This window comes from Capricornis sumatraensis, chromosome X (genome assembly GCF_032405125.1).
Source record: "Capricornis sumatraensis isolate serow.1 chromosome X, serow.2, whole genome shotgun sequence".
Lineage (NCBI taxonomy): Eukaryota > Metazoa > Chordata > Mammalia > Artiodactyla > Bovidae > Capricornis > Capricornis sumatraensis.
This window is the reverse complement of record NC_091092.1, coordinates 27,800,935-27,826,422: the sequence shown is the minus strand read 5'-3', so window position 1 is coordinate 27,826,422 and position 25,488 is coordinate 27,800,935. Positions and strand designations below refer to the sequence as shown.

The window sequence follows — 25,488 nt, the reverse complement described above, 5'->3', positions numbered from 1 at the left end:
TTGGTCCAGTCAAGCAGCATGTGGGATCTTATTTCCTCAGCCAGGGTATAACTTGTGCCCTCTGCATTGGAAATGTGGAGTCTTAACCACTGGAATGCCAGGAAAGTCCTTGCTCCTGCTTCCTTTAGAAAACAAAGGAAGAACCTACCCCCAAGAGCACATCCTCAGGGATTAAGTAGCAATGAAAGGAGTGGATATGAAGTGTGGGAGTGGGTGAGGGTGGAGAGATGTCATTGCATAAGCACATCGAGACCCAAACTGATAAAGCTGTTCTCCTTGAGTATCTAAAAATCTGCATCTACATACATGGGATTTCCCCAGTGGCTCAGTGGTAGAGAATTGGCCTGCCAAAGCAGGAGACTCAGGAGAGGTGGTTCCTGTCTCTGGGTTGGGAAGATCCCCGGGAGGAGGAAATGGCAACCCACTCGAGTGTTCTTTCCTGGAGCATCCCATAGACATGAGTGTGTGTGCTCAGTCACTCAGTTGTGCTTGACTCTTTGCAACCCTGTGGACTGTAGCCCACCAGGCTTCTCTGTCTATGGGATTCTCCAGGCAAGAACACTGGAGTGGGTTGAGGAGAAAACAATTATTTCATGGGTTTTGTTTCACACAAAACTACAGGAGAAGATCTCTGAGTTTTAGAGGTCACAAAATGATCACAGTAATATGGAACCTTGAAAACCCAAGTATCATTTAATTCTAGTTCTCCCCACCCTATCCTCATGTGGCAGTTTCCTGCTGAGGATGGCAAATTACAATCCCATCTATTTGCCATGTTCTCTTAGAATAAGAGCACGGGACAGTTGCTGAGAGGGAAAAGCAGCACTCAGTTCTCACAGTGACAGTAAACTGCATTTTCCTCTCTGCTTATCAAACATCTGCAGAACAATTATCAGGTCTTCATTTCATTGAAATCACTGCTGTCTGTTCTCCTTCTTGGCTCTGGGGGTCTTCGAGGTGCCATCACACACTCAGACAGGAAACCTAATCACTTCTGCCACCTCCGCTCAGTTTTGCAGTGCCCCTGGGGAACCGCCCAACAGCGCAGTAGAACAAGTGCCTTTGGGGTATTGGGGTATTGGGTGTGGAGTGGAAAGCTGTTAAAGTACTCTCAAAGACAGCATCAAAACCTCCCACATTCAGAGTGAATTCCCTCTTCGTTTTGTATAAAGTTATAAAGCACTTCATTTATAAGCTCTCCTCATTGGACCCTTGGGGAACTGAGGCTCGGGGCACTGAAGGGGCTTGCCCAAGGTCACGGAGCTGAAAGGTGGTGGATTCTCCTGTTGCAAAAATCCTCACAACATTTTGTCTCCACGTTGTGTGCTCTGTGTCCAATTCATTCTGACCTTACGGACTGTAGCCCGCCAGGCTCCTCTATCCATGGGATTCTCTAGGCAAGAATACTAGAGTGGGTTGCCATTTCCTCCTCCAGGGGATCTTCCTGACCCAGGGATCGAACCTGCATCTCTTACATCTCCTGCGGTGGCCGACGAGGTCTTTACCACTATCTCTGCCTGGAAAGCCCTCTGTCACCACATATCACATCAAATGGCAGGATAAGAAATGATTTTTTCTTTGCTGTCTCCATCAGAGGTTCATGACAGGTGAGTGAGTTTGGATACATCCTTGGGAAAACACATGCTTAAGGCTTCCAGGAAACTGATAAAGTTCTGGTTTCCAAATAAGCCAAGGGAGAACCAGACATCTGACAATCATTTAAAAAGAACCAGCGCTCTCTGAAGTTGGGAGGATGGAGAAATTTCTCCAGGATCCTCCCAAGTAAATAAGCCTCTGAAACCACCATCTGATGTGTTCCTTAACGGAGATTTTGATACTGTTTCCCTTTGTGTTTTTCAGTAGATTTGTTACTAGAGAGAAAAGATGGTCTTTCCCTTGAACATGTGGCTTCATTGGTGCTCTGGCTCGAGTCGTAATTCCCGTAACATATTCCACCACCATGAAAGACTAAGTTGGACATATTTCTTCACCATGAAGACCTAAGGCGCTGCCAAAAAAGGTACCCATGAACAGAGTTATATTTCTGTTTGTTTTTTAAATTTTTTGGCCACACTATGCGGCATGTGGGAGCTTAGTTCCCCAATCAGAGACCAAACCCATATCCCCTGTATTGAAAGTGTGGTGTTTTAACCACTGGACCACCAGGGAAGTCCCTGGAGTCATGTTTTTGGTGCTCATTTAAAGTCTCTCTTGCATTATCTGAATGTTCTTTCAGTATAAAAACTTGAGTCCAAACATTGGCTCAGTGGTAAAGAATCCAACTGCCAGTGGAGGAGACATAGGTTCGATCCCTGGATCGGGAAGATCCCCTGGAGAAGGGAATGGCTACAGTATTCTTGCCTGGAGAATTCCAAGGACAGAGGAGCCTGGTAGGCTATAGTCCATGGGGTTGCAGAAAGTCAAGACACGACTTAGCAACTAAACAGCAACAATGAATGTACGTATCTTGAAATCTGGACATTAAAATGTGAAAATATTTTTCCACAGGAACAAAATGTTATCACATCACACACAAGCCAAAACCATCTTTTACAGGATGAAAAATACAAAGGAATTATTTACCTCATTTTTAGTTTTAACCTTTTTATTCCTGGACTTCCCTGGTGGCTCAGACGGTAAAGCGTCTGCCTACAATGTTGGAGACCCAGGTTCGATACCTGGGTCAGGAAGATCCCCTGGAGAAGGAAATGGCAACCCACTCCAGTATTCTTGCCTGGAAAATCCCATGGACGGAGGAGCCTGGTTGGCTACTGTCCATGGGGTCGCAAAAAGTTGGACACAACTGAGCGACTTCACTTTTTATTCCTGAACGTTTTCCTTCCCATGACCCATTGTATTATTAGATCTGACTGGATCAAAATATGACTCAAACCCCAAACTAATGTTCACTGGAGTGGAAGTAAGAGTTGGGGTGTTGCAGAAACCAGTACTTGAAAAACCAAGCACCACACTTGGAGAGTTGGAGAACTCAGGTTTATTATGCCGGCGGGCCCAGAGGAGTTAACACTCCAAGCTCTGAGCCCCAAACAAAGGGGTTACAGAGTTTTTATACACAGACAGGCATGATTAAGCAGGTTTGTGGGTTTGCAGGGGCTGGGTGATTGCAAAGGGCAGGACAAGGGCGAGTGAGATAAGCTCCAGTTCCTAGTATTGTGAGTCCCCACTTTCTGAGACCCATGTGACCCAGACTTTGCAAGGAGCAAGCTGAGTTACAGAGGCAGAAGGAGCAGGAGGTTATGTAATTTTAACTTTTCCTCTTCATTCGCCTCTTGATGCTTCTATCACTCATTGTAGAAAGCATCATCTCATGTTTTGGTAGGACGTTCAGAGCTCTCCGTTGTTTAGGGGGCTATACTGAGCTATTACCATTTGTAACTTTATGGATTCAAGAGGTTCAGTCAGTTCAGTTCAGTCGCTCAGTCGAGTCCAACTCTTTGTGACCCCATGAATCGCAGCACGCCAGGCCTCCCTGTCCATCACCATCTCCTGGAGTTCACTCAGACTCACGACCAACGAGTCAGTGATGCCATCCAGCCATCTCATCCTCGGTCGTCCCCTTCTCCTCCTGCCCCCAATCCCTCCCAGCATCAGAGTCTTTTCCAATGAGTCAACTCTTCGCATGAGGTGGCCAAAGTACTGGAGTTTCAGCTTTAGCATCATTCCCTCCAAAGAAATTCAAGAGGTTATGAACTGGGTAATAGCACTGAGAAAACAAGAGCCAAACAGGAGCATCACAAAGAACATGAAGAGAGGATCAGTTAAAGTGAGAAGCCATGATGCCCAGCTCCAGATATTATTCCCATCACTCCAGGAATTTGCTAGTTCCTCTCTCCTTTTTATGATTCCTTTCCTTAGCTGTTGGGCCATGTCCCTGACTACTCCTGATTGGTTTTCATAAAAGCAGCATTCTTCATTCAAGAAGAGGCAGAGTCCTCCATTTTCAGTTGTCAGTAGGTCTAGCCATCTCCTATTCTGTAAAACCACCTCAGTCAGGGAGTCTAGCTGGTCCTGTAATGAGGAGCATAGCAATAATACTGATTAGGGATAGAGGCCAGGGTTGATAATGAAAAATCCATCGATATTTTGATAGCCAGATCCTCAAGCTTCCACTGTGCGTTGACCAGTCAGCTGCCGGAGTGTGGCTGGAGCAAGGCTGAAGAATCCTCAAGTTTCTGCTGTGCTTGACTAGTCAGCTTCAAGAGTGACTACATCAAGGCTCAGCTTCCTTTGTGGGTGAGGGCCATTATCTTTGGAACTGGACCTTGAAGAGATTTTGGGGGCCCCAAACTGCTTTCTAAGTGTCCTCATCACGGGAAGTAGCTGCCGTCTTGACTCCAGTGTGGTGGATCCAAGGGATGACACCTATAACTTTAACAGCAGTAGGGGTTGCCAGGACGACCGTGTGAGGGTCAGTGCAAACTGGCTGAAGTAGTTTTTTCCCCTCATCTTTAACCCGTACCTCATCTCCTGGCTGATAGGGATGAACTCAGTTGCCTAAAGGAATGAGTGTCCTTTCTAAGGTTTATCGAGCGATATGGCAGAAGACTTTTCTCAGGGCCTGGAGGTGTTGGGAATTGTTGGTGGTCTCCCTTGAGCTTTTCTTTTTATCACTGGGGGTGGTCTCCCGTATAAGATCTCAAAGGGAGAATAGCCTGAGGACCTCAGGGTGTATTTACGGAGGGAGGTGAGAATCCACAGAATGATAAGGCAGCTTGTTCCAGCACTGTCTGGGTGTTGGCCAGGGGATATTCTTGTCGTACTACTACTTGGAGAAACAAACTTAACAAGATACTTAAAGATTAATAGATGTAGAAAAGCTGTTGTGGGGTTAGCCAGGAGAACCAGGTCCAGACACTGGTTGGTGACATTAGTGTTTCTCTAGTGAGAAAGATGCAAGAATTTGGACTCATAAAAATCTTCACCTGATAACATCTGACGATCTGAAGGCCTGTTTTCCGGGTTTTTCCCAGGGCAGAGTGCCTTATTTTTTGTCTCCACCCTGAACTCCTTTCAAGGGGGTGTGGAAGATAAGCATCTTGTAGTGGTCATGATTTAATCTTTGTAGAGGTAGCTGGCAAGGGCCAACTTCCAGTCAGCAGAGCCCCTTCACAGCCACATATTTGACCATGTTCTGGGGGCATTTCATGGTCATTGTGTCCCACAGTGCTGGGAAGGCTCATTCCCAGGTCTAACAAAGATTCCACTGACAGGCCACTCAATGTGTTGTCACTAGACCAAGCCTTGTAAGTAGCAAAAGTCTCTAGACCATACCTGTCTTATTTCCCTCTTGGTCCAGGAAAATATTTCCTCTTGTTGCTTCTTCCCATATCTAGAGTTACAACTATTGACCTCATATGGAACTGCATATCAGCATTTTATCACAGGCTCAGTCACATATTGGTAATGTAAGAAATAATCTGAAGCAAGCTACAGAGAAAATAATATAGCTAGCAGTTATTAGTAAGGTCACAAGCAAGAATTTAAGTCAAGAACTTTCATTGGGTATAGCCTGGTATACCCCAGGTCATCTGACTCAGTTAAATGATTACAGCCAAGTGTTCATCTCCTGGTTGTACATCATGGAGCATCTGACCTTTATCCAAAGGTTGGTTACTGAGATAAGCTTTAGAAACAATCTTAGAGTGTCCTTTTTAATAATTTAATTAACCTTTTTAGCAGTATAACATAACAAGGAACTATCTTAGAAATGAGTCTTAGTAAGCACAGACCTTAATTAACAAAACTAGAACTTAATATTCAGTGAAACATATTTTTTTCTTTTTGTGAAGAACTCATTGTGAGGGCATTAACACTGTAGCCAGGGAAGGCTTTAACCCATCGAATGAAAATGAGATCTGTCAGGGAGCCAGCGAAAGCCAAGTGGCCATCTTGGATTTCCCATAGCCCTGGCTCTTTGATTTTTAGCTGTTGTTTATCCATTTTTAATTTCCTGATTTAGGAGCAGGAAACATTGCCATGTTTTAAGGACATCAGGATAGCAAAAGTCTTACTGTGAGGGGTTATTTTTTGTAGAAGCAGAATGAGCTTTGTCTACATGTACCATAATCTTAAATAATGTTTATTTACTTTATCAAAGTAACAAAAAGATTTTAAAAACAAATATGAATCACTTAAAGGCAAAGAAACTCATAATCTGTTATCAAAAGCTGCATTCTAAGAAAACTTTGTTCTCTAAACAGAGAAAAGACCAAATTCCAGTCTGGTACCAGCTTATGGTTAATAACAAAATTTGTTTATCTGCTTAATCTTTAGAAAGTCTTTTCCATAAATTTTGAAGAACTAGCAGTATTCTTCTAAAGGCATGAGAGTAAAACCATAGAAGGCATGTTTAAAATCTGATTTTATTGCAATTGACAAAGAAACCTGGTCATAACACTTTAATATGATAACTAGAATCATAATTGACCGTATTTTATCAGGGCATATCAGATCTATATGAATTTCACATAATTTTAGGATATCTATGTTAGTAACATCAACCATACAGTATAACCTGAAAAGATTTATCACCCCTTCAACAGTACTTCTCATGTAATTTAACATGTCCAATGAACCTAGGTAGCTTAATAGCTCTTTGGGATGTCTCAGGGGCCTCTGAAGCACCCCAAAGTTAGCTAGAAATCAAGTTATTTAGGAAGCTTTGTCAATAGATGTCAAAAGAGTTTATAATACTTAGTCAGGTAGGATCATATAAGTTACTGTAAAATGAGTTATTTACTTAGCCAAAGTTAACAAAAGATTTCAGAGGTAAATATAGAACAGATCAATTAAAAGGTAAAGAAACTTAAATCTATTATTAAAAGCAGTTCAGCATTTGAAGAAAGTATGTCCTCTTAACAGAGAGAAAGGCCAAATTCAAGTTTTGCACCAGCTTACTTTAAACTCATTTAGGTAAACTTAATTAAATTTATTTTAAACTTAGTCAGTCCTAACCATGCACAAAACTTTTTTCAGGGTCCACTTTCCACAAACTTTTTAATCACTTTCTGTAACAGCCAGCTGTAAGTCAGACCTACTTTTTTTTTTCTTTTATAAAATATAATTTTATTTTTGTACCTTCTTTATTAAAAACATACATCCTACTTTCCTTATTAGATTAGCAAACAAACATTAATACTAGATATTTAATATTGAATATTTCCCAGATCATGTAAATCTGAAGTTTATTTAGGTTAATTTTTCTTGTATTTTAATTGTTTGATTTGTAAGTGCTTACTTTTCTTTAGGCCAATTAAATTAGAACTCATTTACAACTTCAACAATATTATCAGAAAAAAAACAAAAGGCATACACTGAGACATACATAAATCCAGACACACAGACTGACAAAGATCTTATAGTTTTCTGTTTGAGATTTAAAATATCTCTTTGACTCCATTTTTTTTCTTTGCTTGAAGTTCTAATTTGCCCAAGGCTGAGGTCTCAGGCAAAGTTGGCTGTGTATTTCAAGGACATGGAAAGGGTTCACTTCAAGCTTTTTGCTAGTTGTTTCCAAGCTAGTTGTTTTTAACTGCATATGCAAAAAGAATTGGTTTTTCAGTTTCCGGAAAGAAAAATGTCTCTCACTGTTCAATCAGCAATCACGCACTCACAATCATTCAGAGGCTATCACAATGCCTCCCTTCTCCTGAGTCCTCAGTTCTCCCTATCTAATGCTCCCTTCCTGGGAGCGTAAGGAGGTAATCAGTCTCCTCTTCTACCCCTTGGGGTAGGTCCTGACTGGGGACCAGCCCCGAGGCCTTACCTTATGCTGTAGCCATTCCTGGTGAGTTGGTCCATCCCTCCAATGAGTCCAGTCAGGACTCAGCTGTCCAGAGAGTCAGAACACTGGTCCAAAAGAGAACCTGGAATACCATCAGGTGGTGCGCCTTCTCGTTCATCTCAGGGTTCCTTGGCTCCAGCCCGGCTGAGCCACCAGTCTGGCGACTCAAGGGGCTGGCATGGTTGGAATCTCACTGGGGCTTCCAGAAATGTTGCAGAAACCAGTACGCAAGAAACCAAGCACCACACTTGGAGAGTTGGAGAACTCAGGTTTATTATGCTGGCGGGCCCAGAGGAGTTAACACTCCAAGCTCTGAGCCCCAAACAAAGGGGTTACAGAGTTTTTATACACAGACAGGCATGATTAAGCAGGTTTGTGGGTTTGCAGGGGCTAGGTGATTGCAAAGAGCAGGACAAGGATGAGTGAGATAAGCTCCAGTTCCTAGTATTGTGAGTCCCCACTTTCTGAGACCTATGTGATCCAGACTTTGCAAGGAGCAAGCTGAATTACAGAGGCAGAAGGAGCAAGAGGTTATGTAAAATTTCAATTTTTCCTCTTCAGGGGTGAGGGGATTTTCTGTCAGAGAGACTCAGAATGTTGCCCCCAAATAAATATCAAAGTGGAAAACAAAAAGATGCACCCTCTTTTCAAGTATAGGACACTGCTGTTCCAAATCCTTGAGAACCCATTAGTATTTTAGTAGTCAGTGATAACATCCCCTGTGGCTCCAAGTCAAAGATGACCAGTTTCCTTATCTCAAGGTAAGTAGTTTGTTAACCAATCAGGTATTTACTCTCTGGGGGAGCCTTTACCCCTTTCTGTGTCTCTGCCCTTTTTCATTTCTCCCTTGCAGCAGCTGTCTCGCTTCCTTATCCATCATAAAATATCCACAGGGTTTGTCCATTGATTGAGCATAATGATCAATTGTTTTTAATGGGTGAGTTTAGATGGCCCTGTGCTAATGGCAAGTACAGGAGTGGTGGAAGCCATGGACTCTGGGCAAAGAATACATCTCTCTGCTTCTATAAAGGAGGTCAGAGGTGTTGTTAGTTTTGCTCTTAATGGTCCATTTCCTCCTCTTTCTGGGCCTCAGGGACTCCATTAGCAAAAATACATATAAAAGCCCTGGCATACAATAGCGTCTGGTAACTGAGCTGTAACCAAAATGATCAGAGTGTGTCGGTCATAGATAAATGTTAAGTTTGCTTTATCTCGGTGATAATAAATAGGCTTAAAAATAGCTAACATTTGTGGTCCACTCATGAACTCCTTATTACCAAATTCAGACTCAAATTGAGGAAAGTAGGGGAAACCGCTAGACCATTCAGGTATGTCCTAAATCAAATCCCATATGATTATACAGTGGAAGTGAGAAATAGATTTAAGGGACTAGATCTGATAGATACAGTGATGAACTATGGAATGAGGTTCATGACATTGTACAGGAGACAGGGTTCAAGACCATCCCCATGGAAAAGAAATGCAAAAAAGCAAAATGGCTGTCTGGGGAGGCCTTACAAATAGCTGTGAAAAGAAGAGAAGTGAAAAGCAAAGGAGAAAAGGAAAAATATAAGCATCTGAATGCAGAGTTCCAAAGAATAGCAAGAAGAGATAAGAAAGCCTTCTTCAGTGATCAGTGCAAAGAAATAGAGGAAAACAATAGAATGGCAAAGACTAGAGATCTCTTTAAGGAAATTAGAGATACCAAGGGAACATTTCATGCAAAGATGGGCTTGATAAAGGACAGAAATGGTATGGAGCTAACAGAAGCAGAAGTTACTAAGAAGAGGTGGCAAGAATACACAGAAGAACTGTACAAAAAAGATCTTCATGACCCAGATAATCACAATGGTGTGATCACTCATCGAGAGCCAGACATCCTGGAATGTGAAGTCAAGTGGGCCTTAGAAAGTATCACTACAAACAAAGCTAGTGGAGGTGATGGAATTCCAGTTGAGCTGTTTCAAATCCTGAAAGATGATGCTGTGAAAGTGCTACACTCCATATGCCAGCAAATTTGGAAAACTCAGCAGTGGCCACAGGACTGGCAAAGGTCAGTTTTCATTCCAATCCCAAAGGAAGCCAATGCCAAAGAATGCTCAAACTACTGCACAATTGCACTCATCTCACATGCTAGTAAAGTAATGCTCAAAATTCTCCACGCCAGGCTTCAGGAATATGTGAACCGTGAACTTCCTGATGTTCAAGCTGGTTTTAGAAAAGGCAGAGGAACCAGAGATCAAATTGCCAACGTCCAATGGATCATCAAAAAAGCAAGAGGGTTCCAGAAAAACATCTATTTCTGCTTTATTGACTATGCCAAAGCCTTTGACTGTGTGGATCACAATCAACTGTGGAAAATTCTGAAAGAGATAGGAATACCAGACCACCTGACCTGCCTCTTGAGAAATTTGCATGCAGGTCAGGAAGCAACAGTTAGAACTGGACATGGAACAACAGACTGGTTCCAAATAGGAAAAGGAGTACGTCAAGGCTGTATATTATCACCCTGCTTATTTAACTTATATGCAGAGTACATCATGAGAAATGCTGGACTGAAAGAAATACAAGCTGGAATCAAGATTGCCGGGAGAAATATCAATAACCTCAGATATGCAGATGACATCACCCTTATGGCAGAAAGTGAAGAGGAGCTAAAAAGCCTCTTGATGAAAGTGAAAGAGGAGAGTGAAAAAGTTGGCCTAATGCTCAACATTCAGAAAACGAAGATCATGGCATCCGGTCCCATCACTTCATGGCAAATAGATGGGGAAACAGTGGAAACAGTGTCAGACTTTATTTTTCTGGGCTCCAAAATCACTGCAGATGGTGACTGCAGCCATGAAATTAAAAGACGCTTATTCCTTGGAAGAAAAGTTATGACCAACCTAGACAGCATATTCAAAAGCAGAGACATTACTTTGCCAACAAAGGTCCATCTAGTCAAGGATATGGTTCTTCCAGTAGTCATGTATGGATGTGAGAGTTGGACTGTGAAGAAGGCTGAGCATTGAAGAATTGATGCGTTTGAACTGTGGTGTTGGAGAAGACTCTTGAGAGTCCCTTGGACTGCAAGGGGATCCAACCAGTCCATTCTGAAGGAGATCAGCCCTGGGATTTCTTTGGAAGGAATGATGCTAAAGCTGAAACTCCAGTACTTTGGCCACCTCATGCGAAGTGTTGACTCATTGGAAAAGACTCTGATGCTGGGAGGGATTGGGGGCAGAAGAAGGGGATGACAGAGAATGAGATGGCTGGATGGCATCACTGACTCGATGGACGTGAATCTGAGTGAACTCCGGGAGGTGGTGATGGACAGGGAGGCCTGGCATGCTGCGATTCATGGGGTTGCAAAGAGTCGGACACGACTGAGTGACTGAACTGAACTGAACTGAACTGAACTGTACCCATACATAATCAAATGTATTTACATCTATCAAATGGTTATTCTACATTAATTTTTCATCTTTTGCTGTAAAAATTTTTTTAGGTAGCTAAAGGATTCTGATTTAAAAAATAATTTCTTGATTTCCTAACTTGCTTTAAAGTCTCCTCAAATTCTTGATTATGTACAAACTTCCTAAATTTCTTCTGAAATGTACTGCTTTAAAAAAACATTTAAATATATAATTTTCATATACTTTATTTCCTGTGTGGACTGTGGTAGACCCAATTTATTTTCTTCCAGAAACATGAAAAAAAATTTAGTACTACTTATTGAAAAACTATCTTTGACTGCCTGATTTTAAATTCCTACTTTACTAAGCTACACATTCTTATGTATATGCCTGAATCAGTTCAGTTCAGTTCAGTTCAGTCACTCAGTTGTGTCCAACTCTTTGCAACCCTATGAACCACAGCATGCCAGGCCTCCTTGTCCATCACCATCTCCCAGAGGTTACCCAAACTCATGTCCATTGAGTCAGTGATGCCATTTAACCATCTCATCCTCTGTCATCCCCTTCTCCTCCTGCCCTCAATCTTTCCCAGCATCAGGGTCTTTTCAAGTGAGTCAGCTCTTTGCATCAGGTGGCCAAAGTACTGGAGTTTCAGCTTCAGCATCAGTCCTTCCAATGAACACCCAGGACTGATTTCCTTTAGGATGGACTGGTTGGATCTCCCTGCAGTCCAAGGGACTCTCAAGAGTCTTCTCCAACACCACAGTTCAAAAGCATCAATTCTTTGGCACTCAGGTTTCTTTATAGTCCAACTCTCACATTCATATGTGACTACTGGAAAAACCATAGTCTTGACTTGACGGACCTTTGTTTACAAAATAATATCTCTTTTTAATATGCTGTCTAGGTTGGTTTAACTTTCCTTCCAAGGAGCAAGTGTCTTTTAATTTCATGGCTGCAGTCACCATCTGCAGTGATTTTGGAGCCCAGAAAAATAAAGTCTGACACTGTTTCCACTGTTTCCCCATCTATTTGCCATGAAGTGATGGGACCAGATGCCATGATCTTCGTTTTCTGAATGTTGAGCTTTAAGCCAATTTTTCACACTCCTCTTTCACTTTCATTAAGAGACTTTTGAGTTCCTCTTCACTTTCTGCCATAAGGGTGGTGTCGTCTGCATATCTGATGAAGGAGTCTTTTGGGCCTAGAAAAGAAAACAACAGTTTCAAAGGCCCTTGCTGAATCATCTAACTTCGGAGAAAACAAAACAGAGCTTTAGGTCTCGCCCTGATGCTCTAGGCCGGTTGCATCTATCTGGGACTTATCACTCCCTGTCCAGAAGCCTTCCACCCCCTACACCTGCCCAGAAAACTTATCACCCCCTGCCCAACTACAAATGCCATCTCAACTAAAAAATATCCAAAACATCCCGCCTGATTAACGTTTCCCTTATCACTTCCACAAGCCTCCCTACAAATATGGAGCCTCCCTTATCCCTCTCCACGCTCAGCCTGGTCGTTAGGCCAACTGTTGCCCCTCCTTGCCTGAATAAAGGTCATCTTTCCTCTTTCTGCCTTGGCCCAAACTCTACCTTACATCTGAGGTTATTGATATTTCTCCTGGCAATCTTGATTCCAGCTTGTGCTTCTTCCTCTTTCACTTTCATCAAGAGGCTCTTTAGTTCTTCACTTTCTGCCATAAGGGTGGTGTCATCTGCATATCTGAGGTTATTGATATGTCTCCCAGCAATCTTGATTCCAGCTTGTGCTTCCTCCAGCCCAGCGTTTCTCATGATGTACTCTGCATGCAAGTTAAATAAGCAGGGTGACAATATACAGCCTTGACATACTCCTTTTCCTATTTGGAACCAGTCTGTTGTTCCATGTCCAGTTCTAACTGTTGCTTCCTGACCTGCATACAGGTTTCTCAAGAGGCAGGTCCTGAATCAAGTCCCAGATTATTCTGTGTCAGTAATATATTACTAGACTTCCCCGGTAGCTCAGCAGTAAAGAATCTGCCTGTAATGCAGGAGACCAGGATTTGATCCCTGGGTTCAGTAGATCCCTTGGAGGAGGAACTGCAACCCACTCCAGTATTCTTGCTGGGAAAATCCCATGGACAGAGGAGCCTAGAGGGCCAAAGTCCTCGGTGTCACAAAGAGTCAGACGTGACTGAGCGATTGAGCATGAGCAATATATTTACTAACGGCAATATCACTAATTTCCTTTTGATGACAATAGTTTAAGTTTTAATACTAGCAGTAAAAATATAATGGTAGCTAATGTTTTTGCATGTTACTGCTCTAGGTGCTTCATACATTAAAATTCTTAAACTTAACTACTCAATAATATATTAATAGGTACTATCATAACTTTCTCTTTTGTTTCAGGAAACAGCTTTATTGAAATATAATTTCTATACTACTACTTATCAGTTTTTCTTCTATTTTTATTTCTGTTCATCTGTTCCTTCTATTTCCTTCATGTTCATGTATTTGGTGTTTTTTAACCTTACATTGTGTAAAGGTCAATTTTTTGGTTTAAAATAAATTGAAATCTTTGACAAATCAAAATCATACCACCAGTCTAAAAAGAAAAAGAAAAGCATGAGAAGGAATGAGGGCAGTGTCTAGTTGCAAAAACTGACTCCCAGCTGACAGACAAGAAAACGGGGTCCTCAATCCCACAACCACAAGGAAATGACTCCTACTAACAATTTGAATTTGACCTTGGGAGCAAATAAATCCCCATAGCCGCCAGGAAGGAAAGCAACTCTGCTGACACCTTGATTTCAGCCTTGTGACACTCTCAACAGAGGATTCAGCTGAACGACATATTACCTGCGCTACCAAACTACACAATTGAAAAGAATAAATTTGAATTACTTTAAGTCACTAGTTAGTGTTAGTTGCTCAGTCGTGTCTGACTCTTTGTGACCCCATGGACTGTAGCCCTCCAGGCTCCTCTGTCAATGGAATTCTCCAGGCAAGAATACTGGAGTGGGTTGTCATTCCCTTCTCCAGGGGATCCTCCCAACCCAACGACTGAATCCAGGTCTCCTGCATTACAGGTGGTTTCTTTACCATCTGAGCTACCAGGGAAGTTCTTCAGTGACTAACTTTGTGTTAATTTGTTTTGGCAGAAATGGCAAATGAATACATGGTGTTCAAGAAGATTCCAAGACTATCTCTGGTTACTGTGGGAAAGTGCTCGATGATTAATCAAAGATGTGCACCATGGACACAAGGGAGAGGTGGCTTTGGGGCTTCCCTGGTGGCTCAGTGGCGAAGACTCTGCACTCTCAATGCAGGCGGCCCAGGGTTTGATCCCTGGTCGGGGAACTAGATCCCACATGCCACAACTAAGAGTTCCCATGCTGCAGCTATTAATATCTTGGGTTCCAAAGGGAAGATCCCACATGCTGCAACTAAGACTCAGCACACCAAATAAATAAATATTTAATTTATTTAAAAGTTACCATTAAGATGAAGAGGCTTTTTTCTGGCTCCTCAAGTTCACACATTGTAACATCTTATATGCAGAAAATCTCCATATAATTGCAGCTGGCACACATTCCCATGGTGGAGCCTGGCTCTCCTATCAATAGCTGGCAGCACAGCCAGGAGCAAGTCACCATATCCCTCAGAAGGTCCAGGGAAAATGGGAGGAAAACATGGTCATGAGATGCACATGATTCTTCCTCCACTAGTTCTTTTAAAAAAAATATTCATTTAATTTTTGGCAGTGCTGGGTCTTCGTTGTTGTGTGTGGGCTACTCTTCGCTGCAGTACACCAGCTTCTCATTGCAGTGGCTTCTCTTGTTGCAGAGCACAGGCTCTAGGTGCTCAGGCTTCAGTAGTTACGGCACCTGGGCTCGGATGCTCCGTGGCACATGAAATCTTCCCAGACCAGAGCTCGAACCCGTGTCCCCTGCATTGGCAGGTGGATTTCCAACCACTAGACCACCAGGGAAGCCCCTGCACTAGTTCTTTAACCTGGGAGGAAACTGAACAAATTGAAGGAAGAAACAGAACAGGCTCTATCTTGAAAGCAGGACTTCATCTTGGGCCAGACTGTGAGCTATATGCCCAGTATCTATGGAAACGACATACCAACTGGAAAACCAGGCCCCCACTCTCCATCGCCTAAAAGAATATCCTAATTATCTGTGTAACTGAATAGAATCATACATTTGATTATGCTTATTGGGGAATGACCACAAGCCTATTAATAATTATCCACTACCTAGGCTTAAGGCATATGAATCACAAGTTAACTTTGATTGTATCTTTCTTTTTCCTTTGTTCAGACTAGTTTCAGGGAACCTTATACACTTAGGGTATATAAGGTTGTCACAAAAACTGGTCAGGGTCCTTGGCTAACAGGAGACTCTGCCTTGGGCCCGCCGGTGTAATAAACTGCGCTCCACTATCTGCATTGTCCTTCTGAATGAGTTTGTGTCCCGGAATGCGTGGCTACAACAAAATAACAGGGTTTGGTTTGGTAAATTGTTTCAAGCACACAAGAAAGTTGAAGGAATACCAAAACAGTGCGCTGGCACAACTCTCACCTATATTTCAAACATTTGTATATGTTCTCATGTTTGCTTTCTCTGTCTCGTGAACTTTGAAAAAATACAGTTACAGTTATCATGACATGTATGTTCTAAATACTTCCACTATCTCCTTAAAAAAGGAAATACATAACCCCCAAGCTATAACCTAGGTACCACTAGATGTCTGTGTCACTTGACTTGTTAGTCAAACAATAAAACTGTGAGCTGAAAAAATATTTGTTATTTCTAGTTATCTCTTTGTTGTTGCTGTCCAGTAACAACTCATGTCCAACTCTTTGTGACCCCATGAACTACAGCACACTAGGCTTCCCTGTCCTTCACTATCTCCCAGAGTTTGGTCAAACTCATGTCCATTGAGTCGATGATGCCATCCAACCATCTCATCCTCTGTCACCCCCTTCTCCTCCTGGCCTGAATCTTTCCCAGCATCAGGGTCTTTCCCAATGAGTCAGCTCTTCTCGGAGAAGGCAATGGCACCCCACTCCAGTACTCTTGCCTGGAAAATCCCATGGACGGAGGAGCCTGGTGGGCTGCAGTCCATGGGGTTGCTAAGAGTCGGACACGACTGAGTAACTTCACTTTCACTTTTCACTTTCATGCATTGGAGAAGGGAATGGCAACCCACTCCAGTGTTCTTGCCTGTAGAATCCCAGGGACCGAGGAGCCTGGTACGCTGCCTCCTATGGGGTCGCAGAGTTGGACACGACTGAAGCGACTTAGCAGCAGCAGCAGCTCTTCTCATCAGGTGGCCAAAGTATTGGAGCTTCAGCTTCAGCATCAGTCCTTCCAATGAATATTCAGGGTTGATTTCCTTTAGGATTGACTAGTTTGATCTCCTTGCTGTCCAAGGGTCTCCCAAGAGTCTTCTATAGCACCACAGTTCAAAAGCTCCACAGTTATCTCTAGTTCACGACTTATAGTACTACTGAAATATCTATATGTCATTATCTAGAATAATCATTGATAATTGAGAAGGAATTTTCTCAAATTCTCAAAGGCGTTTTCTAGGTCTCTGTTATGCCCAGTGTCCAAGTCCCCAAAACTGAGAGAACAAGACATCCACAGCAATGCAAAAGCATAAAGGGGTTTATTGCTAGCTCAAGCCAGAGCTCTTGTCACATCCAACACAGTGGAGTAGAACAAGAGCCCCAAGCCCAGATTTACAGCAGTATTTATAAGTTTAGAACAAAGACAGGGAGTTGGCAAGGGTTGATTGGCTGCAGGGGTTTCCTGGTATTTACTGATTGGCCAGTTATCATCCCTCTGATTGGCCAGAGTTATCATCTCTCTGATTGGCCAGAGTTATCATCCCCGGAAGCCCGGGAAGCATGACTCAGGGATTATTTTTGGCCTAGTGCACCTCTCTGAGCCTGTCATGGCTCTGGTGAGGTTGTAACAGTCTCACCTTTAACGACTTATTCTACTTCTCTCTAGTTATCCATAGTTAACTATACACCTAGTTACCACTATTTACTTATAGTAATAGCACGTTCCTCCAAGAAAAACAAAGATTTTAGGCGTGAAAGTTTTCAGTTTTGGAGTCTTAAGTAGGTTTTTAGTTGTTTATAGCTCTCTCGTTACATATTTACATAGGTACCACTAATTACCTACCTTTAAATAATTTCTTCCAGAAGAAATATTAATTTGAGAATATTTTCAGCATCCTGACTTCAAGTAGGTTTCTAGTTGTCTCCAGTTATTCCTAGATAGGTAGTTACCTAGGTACCACAAATTGTCTATAGTCCTAACTTATTAATTCTATTAGAAATATGATTTTGAGTTCGACAAAAAAGGGTTTTCCAGCTTCCTGCCTTCACCTACTTAGTCTAGCTACAGGTAGTTATCTCTATATAAATCTTCCCTAGGTGAGTTTATTTAGAGGGCTGCATCCACATTACAAAAAGCTGTCACACGACCTGAATAGTAACGGATATCCTAACTAGGCTAGGGAACACCAGGACCATAACCGTTAGAGGTTTCTCCGGTTATAACTAATCCCAAGCCCAAACTGTTCATTGTAGGTTAGGTGAGTAGGGTGGAGAACAAGAGTTCTGGAAGATGGTCCCAAATAAAGGGAGCGAGATGAGGAGAAAGAGGAGCGTGAGCAGGGGAAAGGTGGGCGCTAAAGAGGGGACTGCTGCTGCTGCTGCTAAGTCGCTTCAGTCGTGTCCGACCCTTAGAGGAGGCAAAGAAGAAAAAGAGGCATTTAACCCAAGTCCAGGGGCTTTCCAGGTGGCTTGGCGGTAAGGAATCCGCCTGCCAATGCAGGAGACGCAGTTCCATCCCTGAGTCGGGAAGATTCCCCCGGAGAAGGGAATGGCAACCCACGCCAGTCTTCTTGCCTGGAGAATCCCACGGACAGACGAGTCTGGCGGCCTATAGTCCAGGGGGTTGCAGAGTCGGACACGACTGAGCGACCAAACAACAGCAACCCAGTGCACACAGCGCCCAGCATAAGAACCCCGTGCACTTTTGCAGAGGGCCGGCAGCCCCAGACGCGGTAGCGGAGCACAGCAAAGCAGATGCTGTATCCTCCACAATCGCGTCCAGGGCCAAAGCAAGGGCCGCGCGCAGTGTTCTACACGTGCCCTCTGACGTAGGTTAGTACAAATTTGGATTACTTGTTGCATTTGCAAGGAACAGGCTGGATTTCTCGCAGCAGGCATCCGAGGACACTGTGTGCTCTGCAAATACAGCCCCAATTTCCTGCCCCCAGTACCTCCCAGGGAACAAGACCGGCTCTGCTTTTAGTGCCTTATTGCAAAAACCCAGCAAGTAGGCTCCCACCTAATCTTTCCGTCTTTATGACTAGCCCGTTTCATGGACTTTGAGACCGAATGGAACAGAATCACAGTCCCATCCATTAATTACCGACTTCTCAGAAGGGAGTCGATCTCAGAGCTCACGCGACAAGGGGGGACGACTGTCGTCTCAGCCGGCTGGGGTTGCTGGGGCCCCACGGTTTCTCCAGTCCCATCTCTGCGTCTCCCGCTCCGGGGGCAGGGGGTTGGGGGTGGGGAGGAACTAATGGCAACAAGCCTGAGCCCATCGAAGGCCAGGCGGAGAGACGTTCTCCCAACATTTCTCCCAGGGTCCCGGGACGCCACATTGAGGTCTCATTCCCAAACCCCCTCTCCCGCCCCAAGTCAGCTCGCACAATCCGGAGAAGCCCCTAGTTCAGGACCGCCCCAAGGCAATAGCCGGGAGTATTCAGCTCAGCCACAAGTGGGAGCTCGCGCGCCCCCACCCGCTCGCCCCCTGCCAGGACTCTCCCCACGCGCATCCCTCTACTCTATGGCCATGCCCCGTCCACGTGCATGCCCCAACGGCTACGCCCACCGCACGCGCCGTTCCTGGGGAGTCGCGTAGTCGACGCCGAATAGCTAGCGCGTCGGCGTGGGCGTCAACGGCCGCAGATCAGCTATAAACTCCCAACGCCGCGAACCGGACCTCTGGATCGCCACCGTCAACAGCGCGGAGTTGGCCGAGCCACACAGCTGGTCGGACGGCGCTAGCGACATGGACCGTGAGCCCAGAAGCCACCACGAAGACTCCGGTTACCTCAGCCTGGGAGTCGACGAGCTCCAGGAAAAACCTGGTCAGTGCCCGGAGCGGGATAGGTGCTCTGGCGAACTCGAGGGAAAGGCCCTTTCCCTGGGCGAGGCGAGTGGACGGGACGCGGCTGCGGCACGGTCGCCGTCGCCTCTCAGGTCGCGGGCCTGCTCCTCCCGCCGCCCCGCACACTCGGCGCTCCGACGCCCAGACTTCTTGTCTTTTTCCTTTCCAGAGACGAACCCCACCGAGGTCTCGGGCATCGCAACAGGTGCCGCCGTCGAGGAGGAGTCGGGATCAGAACCCGAGCCGGGAGCGGCGACAGCAGAACAGGGCCAGGTTGGGGCGGGAGCTCCCGAACCCGTGGTCGACGAGATGCTGAAGGGCGGCGGTGGCGGCGGCGACGGCGACGAGGAGGAGTTTCCACAGGAGCCGCTGCAGGCGGACGGGGAGGATCCGCAGCCCTCGGACAGGCAGCCACGCTTCCACCGCTGCTCGTTCCGCCGGCTGCAGCTGAAGGAACTGGAGAGCGTTTTCCAGCGCAGCCAGTACCCCAATGTGTTCGCTCGGTAAGTGGCTTGCTCTAGAGGCGCCCAAAATTTTCTGCGACGTTAGGGCTCTTCTCCCGACGCCTTTGGCGCTGTCCCTTACCCCAGAGCCTGAACTCGGTGGGGGGCTCGAGGCCCTTGGAGGCTGCCCGCCCTTGGGCTCCCGGTTTGGGGCGGTGCGGTGAGTGAGTGAGTGAATTAACTCCGGAAACGTAGGTTTCGGTGAATAACGTTTCATTGGATCGGGGTTTAGGTCAGTGGGAGGCGAGTGAGACCCCGTTGTGCAAACGCAGGATTGAATCTTGCCTTTATTTAAAATTTTAGATAATTTGGTGGTCGTACAGTTTTGCGCGTTTAGTCTTTAAATATTCATTTGGTTTCACCTGGTCTTGGTGGCAGCATGCGCGATCTTTAGTTTTGGCCTGTGGGATCTAGCTCCCTGACCAGGGATTGAACTGCTCCCCCTGCCTGGGGAGCGAGAAGTATTAGCCACTGGACCACCAGGGACGTCTCTGTGCATTTAATCTTGATTCTTAAATAGTGCATTAAAAACGCTTAATATTGAATACTGAGTTTTTCAGCGCTCCCATAAATTTTGCGCACAAAGGAAAATTCTCCCTAAAGAGACCCTGAAACTATGTTCCCTGGGCATTTGAGAGAATACACATTTTAAAACAAGCATACGTATATCTCATTTGGTCCACAACTCCAAATACTGAATATTTGCCTTTTTCTCCCCTTAGGAAGGAGCTTGCGATTCCAATCGATGGGAGCGAAACCAAAGTGCAGTTCAGCAAGCCTGAAAACAACAATTTGTGAGGGCAGCAATTATAAAACCTGCTTCAAGTCTTGGACACTTTCGTCCTAGACATTCTCAAGTTTGTTTTTCTTTTTTTGATGCCTTTTCCGTGTTTAGCAAATAAGTTTTGAACTTTGGGGGCTTTGGCAAGTGGAAATGGGATAAGTAAACACCAGTTTATGGAAATTGCCAATTATCAGAAGTAATGTGATTTCCTAAAAGAGCAAGAAAAGGAAATCACTGTTGTTCCTATTTCCTGTGAAAAATAAAACATAATAAAGTTCAATTTCCTTTACTGAACTGATATCCTTTTATTATTTATCCTTTTATTCCTGGTATCCTTTATTGAGCACTTTGTGGGTCATGTTGGGGCTGGGTCTGATTTGGGAAGCGCACATTAATGCATTAAGGATCTAGGTTATGAGAGAGTTCAACTCTATTACTTAAAATACCAAAAAGTTCTTAGCTAAATGAGTGAATTTATAAATATTCAGGCACTAGAGTTAGGGAATAATTCACATACACTATATGAGTAAGTGTCTGTTTAGTTAGGCTGCGACTGATATGGGGAGACAGGTTAAAAGTCCAAGTGCAGGGGACTCCTGCCATTGTTTTTAGTCTTCAGTAAAGCAGTGTAGAAAGTGATAGCCCTACATCTTTTTAAAAAATATTTATTTGGTTGCACCAGGTCTTAGTTGGGGGTATGTGGGATCTAATTCCCTAACCAGGGATTGAACCCAGGTCCCAGCATTGGGAGTGGGGAGTCTTAGCCACTGGACCACCAGGGAAGTCCTAGCCCTACCACTTAATGTTTGGTATGCTATGATGTGTCAGCCTGAAATCATTGCTAAAATAGTGACATTATGGTGGAGGGTAGGAGCAAGGTATACAAACTGGAAATTTGTCTAAAATTGAAACAATTGTAAATAAAGTGGCACTGAGCTAAGAGTGAACAGTTTAAGAGAACTGCATACAGTCAAACCATACACCTGGTGGATGGGGTTCAAATTGAACTTTATGAGTGAATATCCTCTTGAGGACTTTCTAACATCAAAAGATATATTTTTGACGGTATTATTTTAAAGAGGTGGGTTTTGTGGAATCTGTTTGGTGTGGGGTGGTGGGGGAGCATTCAGTTCAGGCCAGATTCTTTACCTGTGTTCACTTGAAATACTTTTTTGTTTGCTCGGGTAGTGATGACTGATTTGTAGGTCACGAGATTACCATTTGAGACTGTAGAAAACCATAGGCTGTATTAGAGTATTTATCCAAAAATCTCAGATGAGTTTATTAGCTTTGCTTCATGGTGCCTATGTGAGTGCAGTGATGGATACAAGCTGCCGGACTGGTGGTGGTGAGTTGTAGTGAACTTGGACCCAGGTAAGCTAAATTTTCCTCACCTCTGTAGGCTGAAATATCAAGGCAGTGTCCAGGGTGTCAGCAATTCTTATGTCCCAGTAAGACAAGCCACAAGCCTCCCTGGGCCCTCCATAACCAGGCCTGCCTTGTCTTGAGGGAAACCTGTTTAAAAATCCAACTTGCTCATATTGAATATCTCCTTCAGACAGAAGGAACTTTTTTTTAATTTTTTTTACTTTTTAAAAAAAATTATAATTGGAGGCTAATTACAGTATTGTAGTGGTTTCTGCCATACATCAACATGAATCAGTCACGGGCACACATGTGTTTCACATCCAGAACCCCCCTCCCACCTCCCTCCCCATCCCATCCTCCAGGGTCCTCCCAGTGCACCAGCCCTGAGCACCCTGTCTCATGCATCAAACCTGGACCAGCGATCCACTTCACATACGATAATATACATGTTTCAACGCTACCCTCTCAAATCATCCCACCCTCTGCTTCTCCCACAGAGTCCAAAAAACTGTTCTTTACATCTGTGTCTCTTTTGTTGTCTTGCATATAGGGTCATCGTTACCATCTTTCTAAATTCCATATATGAGTTAGTATACCGTACTGGTGTTTTTTTCTTTCTGACTTACTTCACTCTGTATAATAGGCTCCAGTTTCATCCATCTCATTAGAACTGATTCAAATATATTCTTTTTAATGGCTGAGTAATACCCCATTGTGTATATGTACCACAGCTTTCTTATCTATTCATCTGCTGATGGACATCTAGGTTGCTTCCATGTACTGGCTATTGTAAACAGTGCTGCGATGAACATTGGGGTACACGTGTCTTTTTCAATGCTGGTTTCCTCGGTGTGTATGCCCAGCAGTGGGATTGCTGAGTCATAAGGCTGTTCTATTTCCAGTTTTTTAAGGAATCTCCACCCTGTTCTCCGTAGTGGCTGTACTACTTTGCATTCCCACCAACAGTGTAGGAGTGTTCTTTTTTCTCCACACCCTCTCCAGCATTTATTGTTTGTAGACTTTTGAATCGCAGCCATTCTGACTGGTGTGAGATGGTACCTCATTGTGGTTCTGATTTGCATTCCTCTGATAATGAGTGATGTTGAGCATCTTCTCATGTGTTTGTTAGCCATCTGTATGTCTTCTTTGGAGAAATGTCTGTTTAGTTCTTTGGCCCATTTTTTGATTGGATCATTTATTTTTCTGGAATTGAGCTGCAGGAGCTGCTTATATATTTTTGAGATTAATTCTTTGTCAGTTGTTTCGTTTGCTATCATTTTCTCCCATTCTGAAGGCTGTCTTGTCACCTTGCTTATAGTTTCCTTCATTGTGCAAAAGCTTTTCATTTTAATTAGGTCCCATTTGTTTATTTTTGCTTTTATTTCCATTACTCTGGAAGGTGGGTCATAGAGGATTCTGCTGTGATTTATGTGGGAGAGTGTTTTGCCTATGTTCTACCCTTGGAGTTTTATAGTTTCTGGTCTTACATTTAGATCTTCAATCCATTGTGAGTTTATTTTCATGTATGGTATTAGAAAGTGTTCTAGTTTCATTCTTTTACAAGTGAAAGGAACTTTTAGTATGCTCAGCTTCCCCCACACCCAGGGTGACTCTATCCCTGGAAGGTAGGGGGTAGAGGCAGTTGGACCACTGAGGATCCACTGTCAAGATACATTTCTCCACCCTGTACCAGACATAGCATTAACAGAAGGGACTGGATGCAATCCATCAGCTGGACTAGCATCTAAGAACTGGAAAAACCACTAACGAGTGTTCAGAGTGGGAGGAAAAAGTGGAAGGCAAAAGTGGAAGCAAAAATGGAAGCCAAAAGATATCTGGTTATCGGGAAGCTTGGCACTTAGTACTCACTAAGGGTAAACTGAAGGGAACGGGGCTGTGGTGGAAACTTTCCTAAGATATTTTATCAATAAAGAAACAGCTTCTCCTAGTGGGCAGCGGGAAGAGTGGCAGCAGTCAGGCTACTCGGCCTCGTGAAGGCTCTTGGCGCGCCACAGCCCTCAGGCTTCCAGCTCTCGCCTGCCCTGCCGCCATGATGCCCAAGAGATAGGTCAGCTCTGCAGAGGGGTCAGTGAAGGAGGAGTGCCAGAGGAGATCGAGGTTGTCAGCTAAACTGGCTCCTGCAAAAGTGGAAGCCAAAAAAGGCTGAGGGAAAGGATAAATCTTCAGACAAAAAAATGCAAACAAAAGGTAAAAGAGGAGCAAAGGGAAAACAGGTGGAAGTGGCCAACCAAAAGACTAAAGAAGACTTACCTGCAGAAAATGGACAGACTAAAATTGAGGAGAGCCCAACCTCTGATGAAGCAGAACAAAAAGAAGTCAAGTCTGATTAATATGGCACACCCAGTCTGGTCAGTGGTCCCTTCTTATACAATCCAGAGGAATATTTTTATCAACTATTTTGTAAATGCAAGTTTTTTAGTAGCTCTGAAACATTTTTAAAAAGGAGGAAATCCCACCTCGTCCCATTTTTTAAGTCTAAATGCTTTTTTTTTTTAAGAGGTGAAATCATTTCAGTCAGTTCAGTTCAGTTCAGTCACTCAGTCGCGTCCGACTCTTTGCAACCCCGTGAACCGCAGCATGCCAGACCTCCCTGTCCATCACCAACTCTCGGAGTCCACCCAAACCCATGTCCATCGAGTCTGTGATGTCATCCAACCATCTCATCCTCTGTCATCCCCTTCTCCTCCTGCCCTCAATCTTTCCCAGCATCAGGGTCTTTTCAAGTGAGTCAGCTCTTCGCATCAGGTGGCCAAGGTATTTGAGTTTCAGCTTCAACAGCAGTCCTTTCAATGAATATCCAGGACTGATCTCCTTTAGGATGGACTGGCTGGATCTCCCTGCAGTCCAAGGGACTCTCAAGAGTCTTCTCCAACACCACAGTTCAAAAGCATCAATTCTTCAGCGCTCAGCTTTCTTTATAGTCCAACTCTCACATCCATACATGACATTTGCTCATTGTTTATTTTTTGGTACAACCAGAAAATAGTGGGATATTGGATATGGGAGGCTTTGATTGTCTTGGGTGTCAGCTTAACATTCCATACATGGGGGTAGCTTTTATATCCTATAATACAAAAGCATACTAAATGGCAATTTGGAGTCAGTTGTGCATTTAATGTCTTGAAAACTTTAAATTACTTCTCTTCCCATATTGTTTTGGTAGAATTATTTCCTACAGCAAACTACTCCTTGATCTTGGCTCTCCTGGCCAGAATTTTGTGCCCTCTATAATATCTTTGGTCATGGTAATTCAGGTTTCCTAGTAACTTGGTTAATGTGCTGTGAACGATTGACAGTTTGAGTATATAGTGTATATGATATTAAATTGTGAATCAGTGAGACGTATGATGTAACAGAATATCAATATTTGAAGATAATTGGTACTTGATATCCTGTTAAGGAAAATTTGCTCCGAAT

The 25,488-nt window shown here is 43.9% G+C and overlaps 1 pseudogene; it reads left to right on the top strand.

Annotated features, from left to right (window-relative positions):
- Positions 1 to 24,103: 24,103 nt before the first annotated feature.
- Positions 24,104 to 24,401, top strand: LOC138070740 (non-histone chromosomal protein HMG-14 pseudogene; annotated as a pseudogene).
- Positions 24,402 to 25,488: the final 1,087 nt, after the last annotated feature.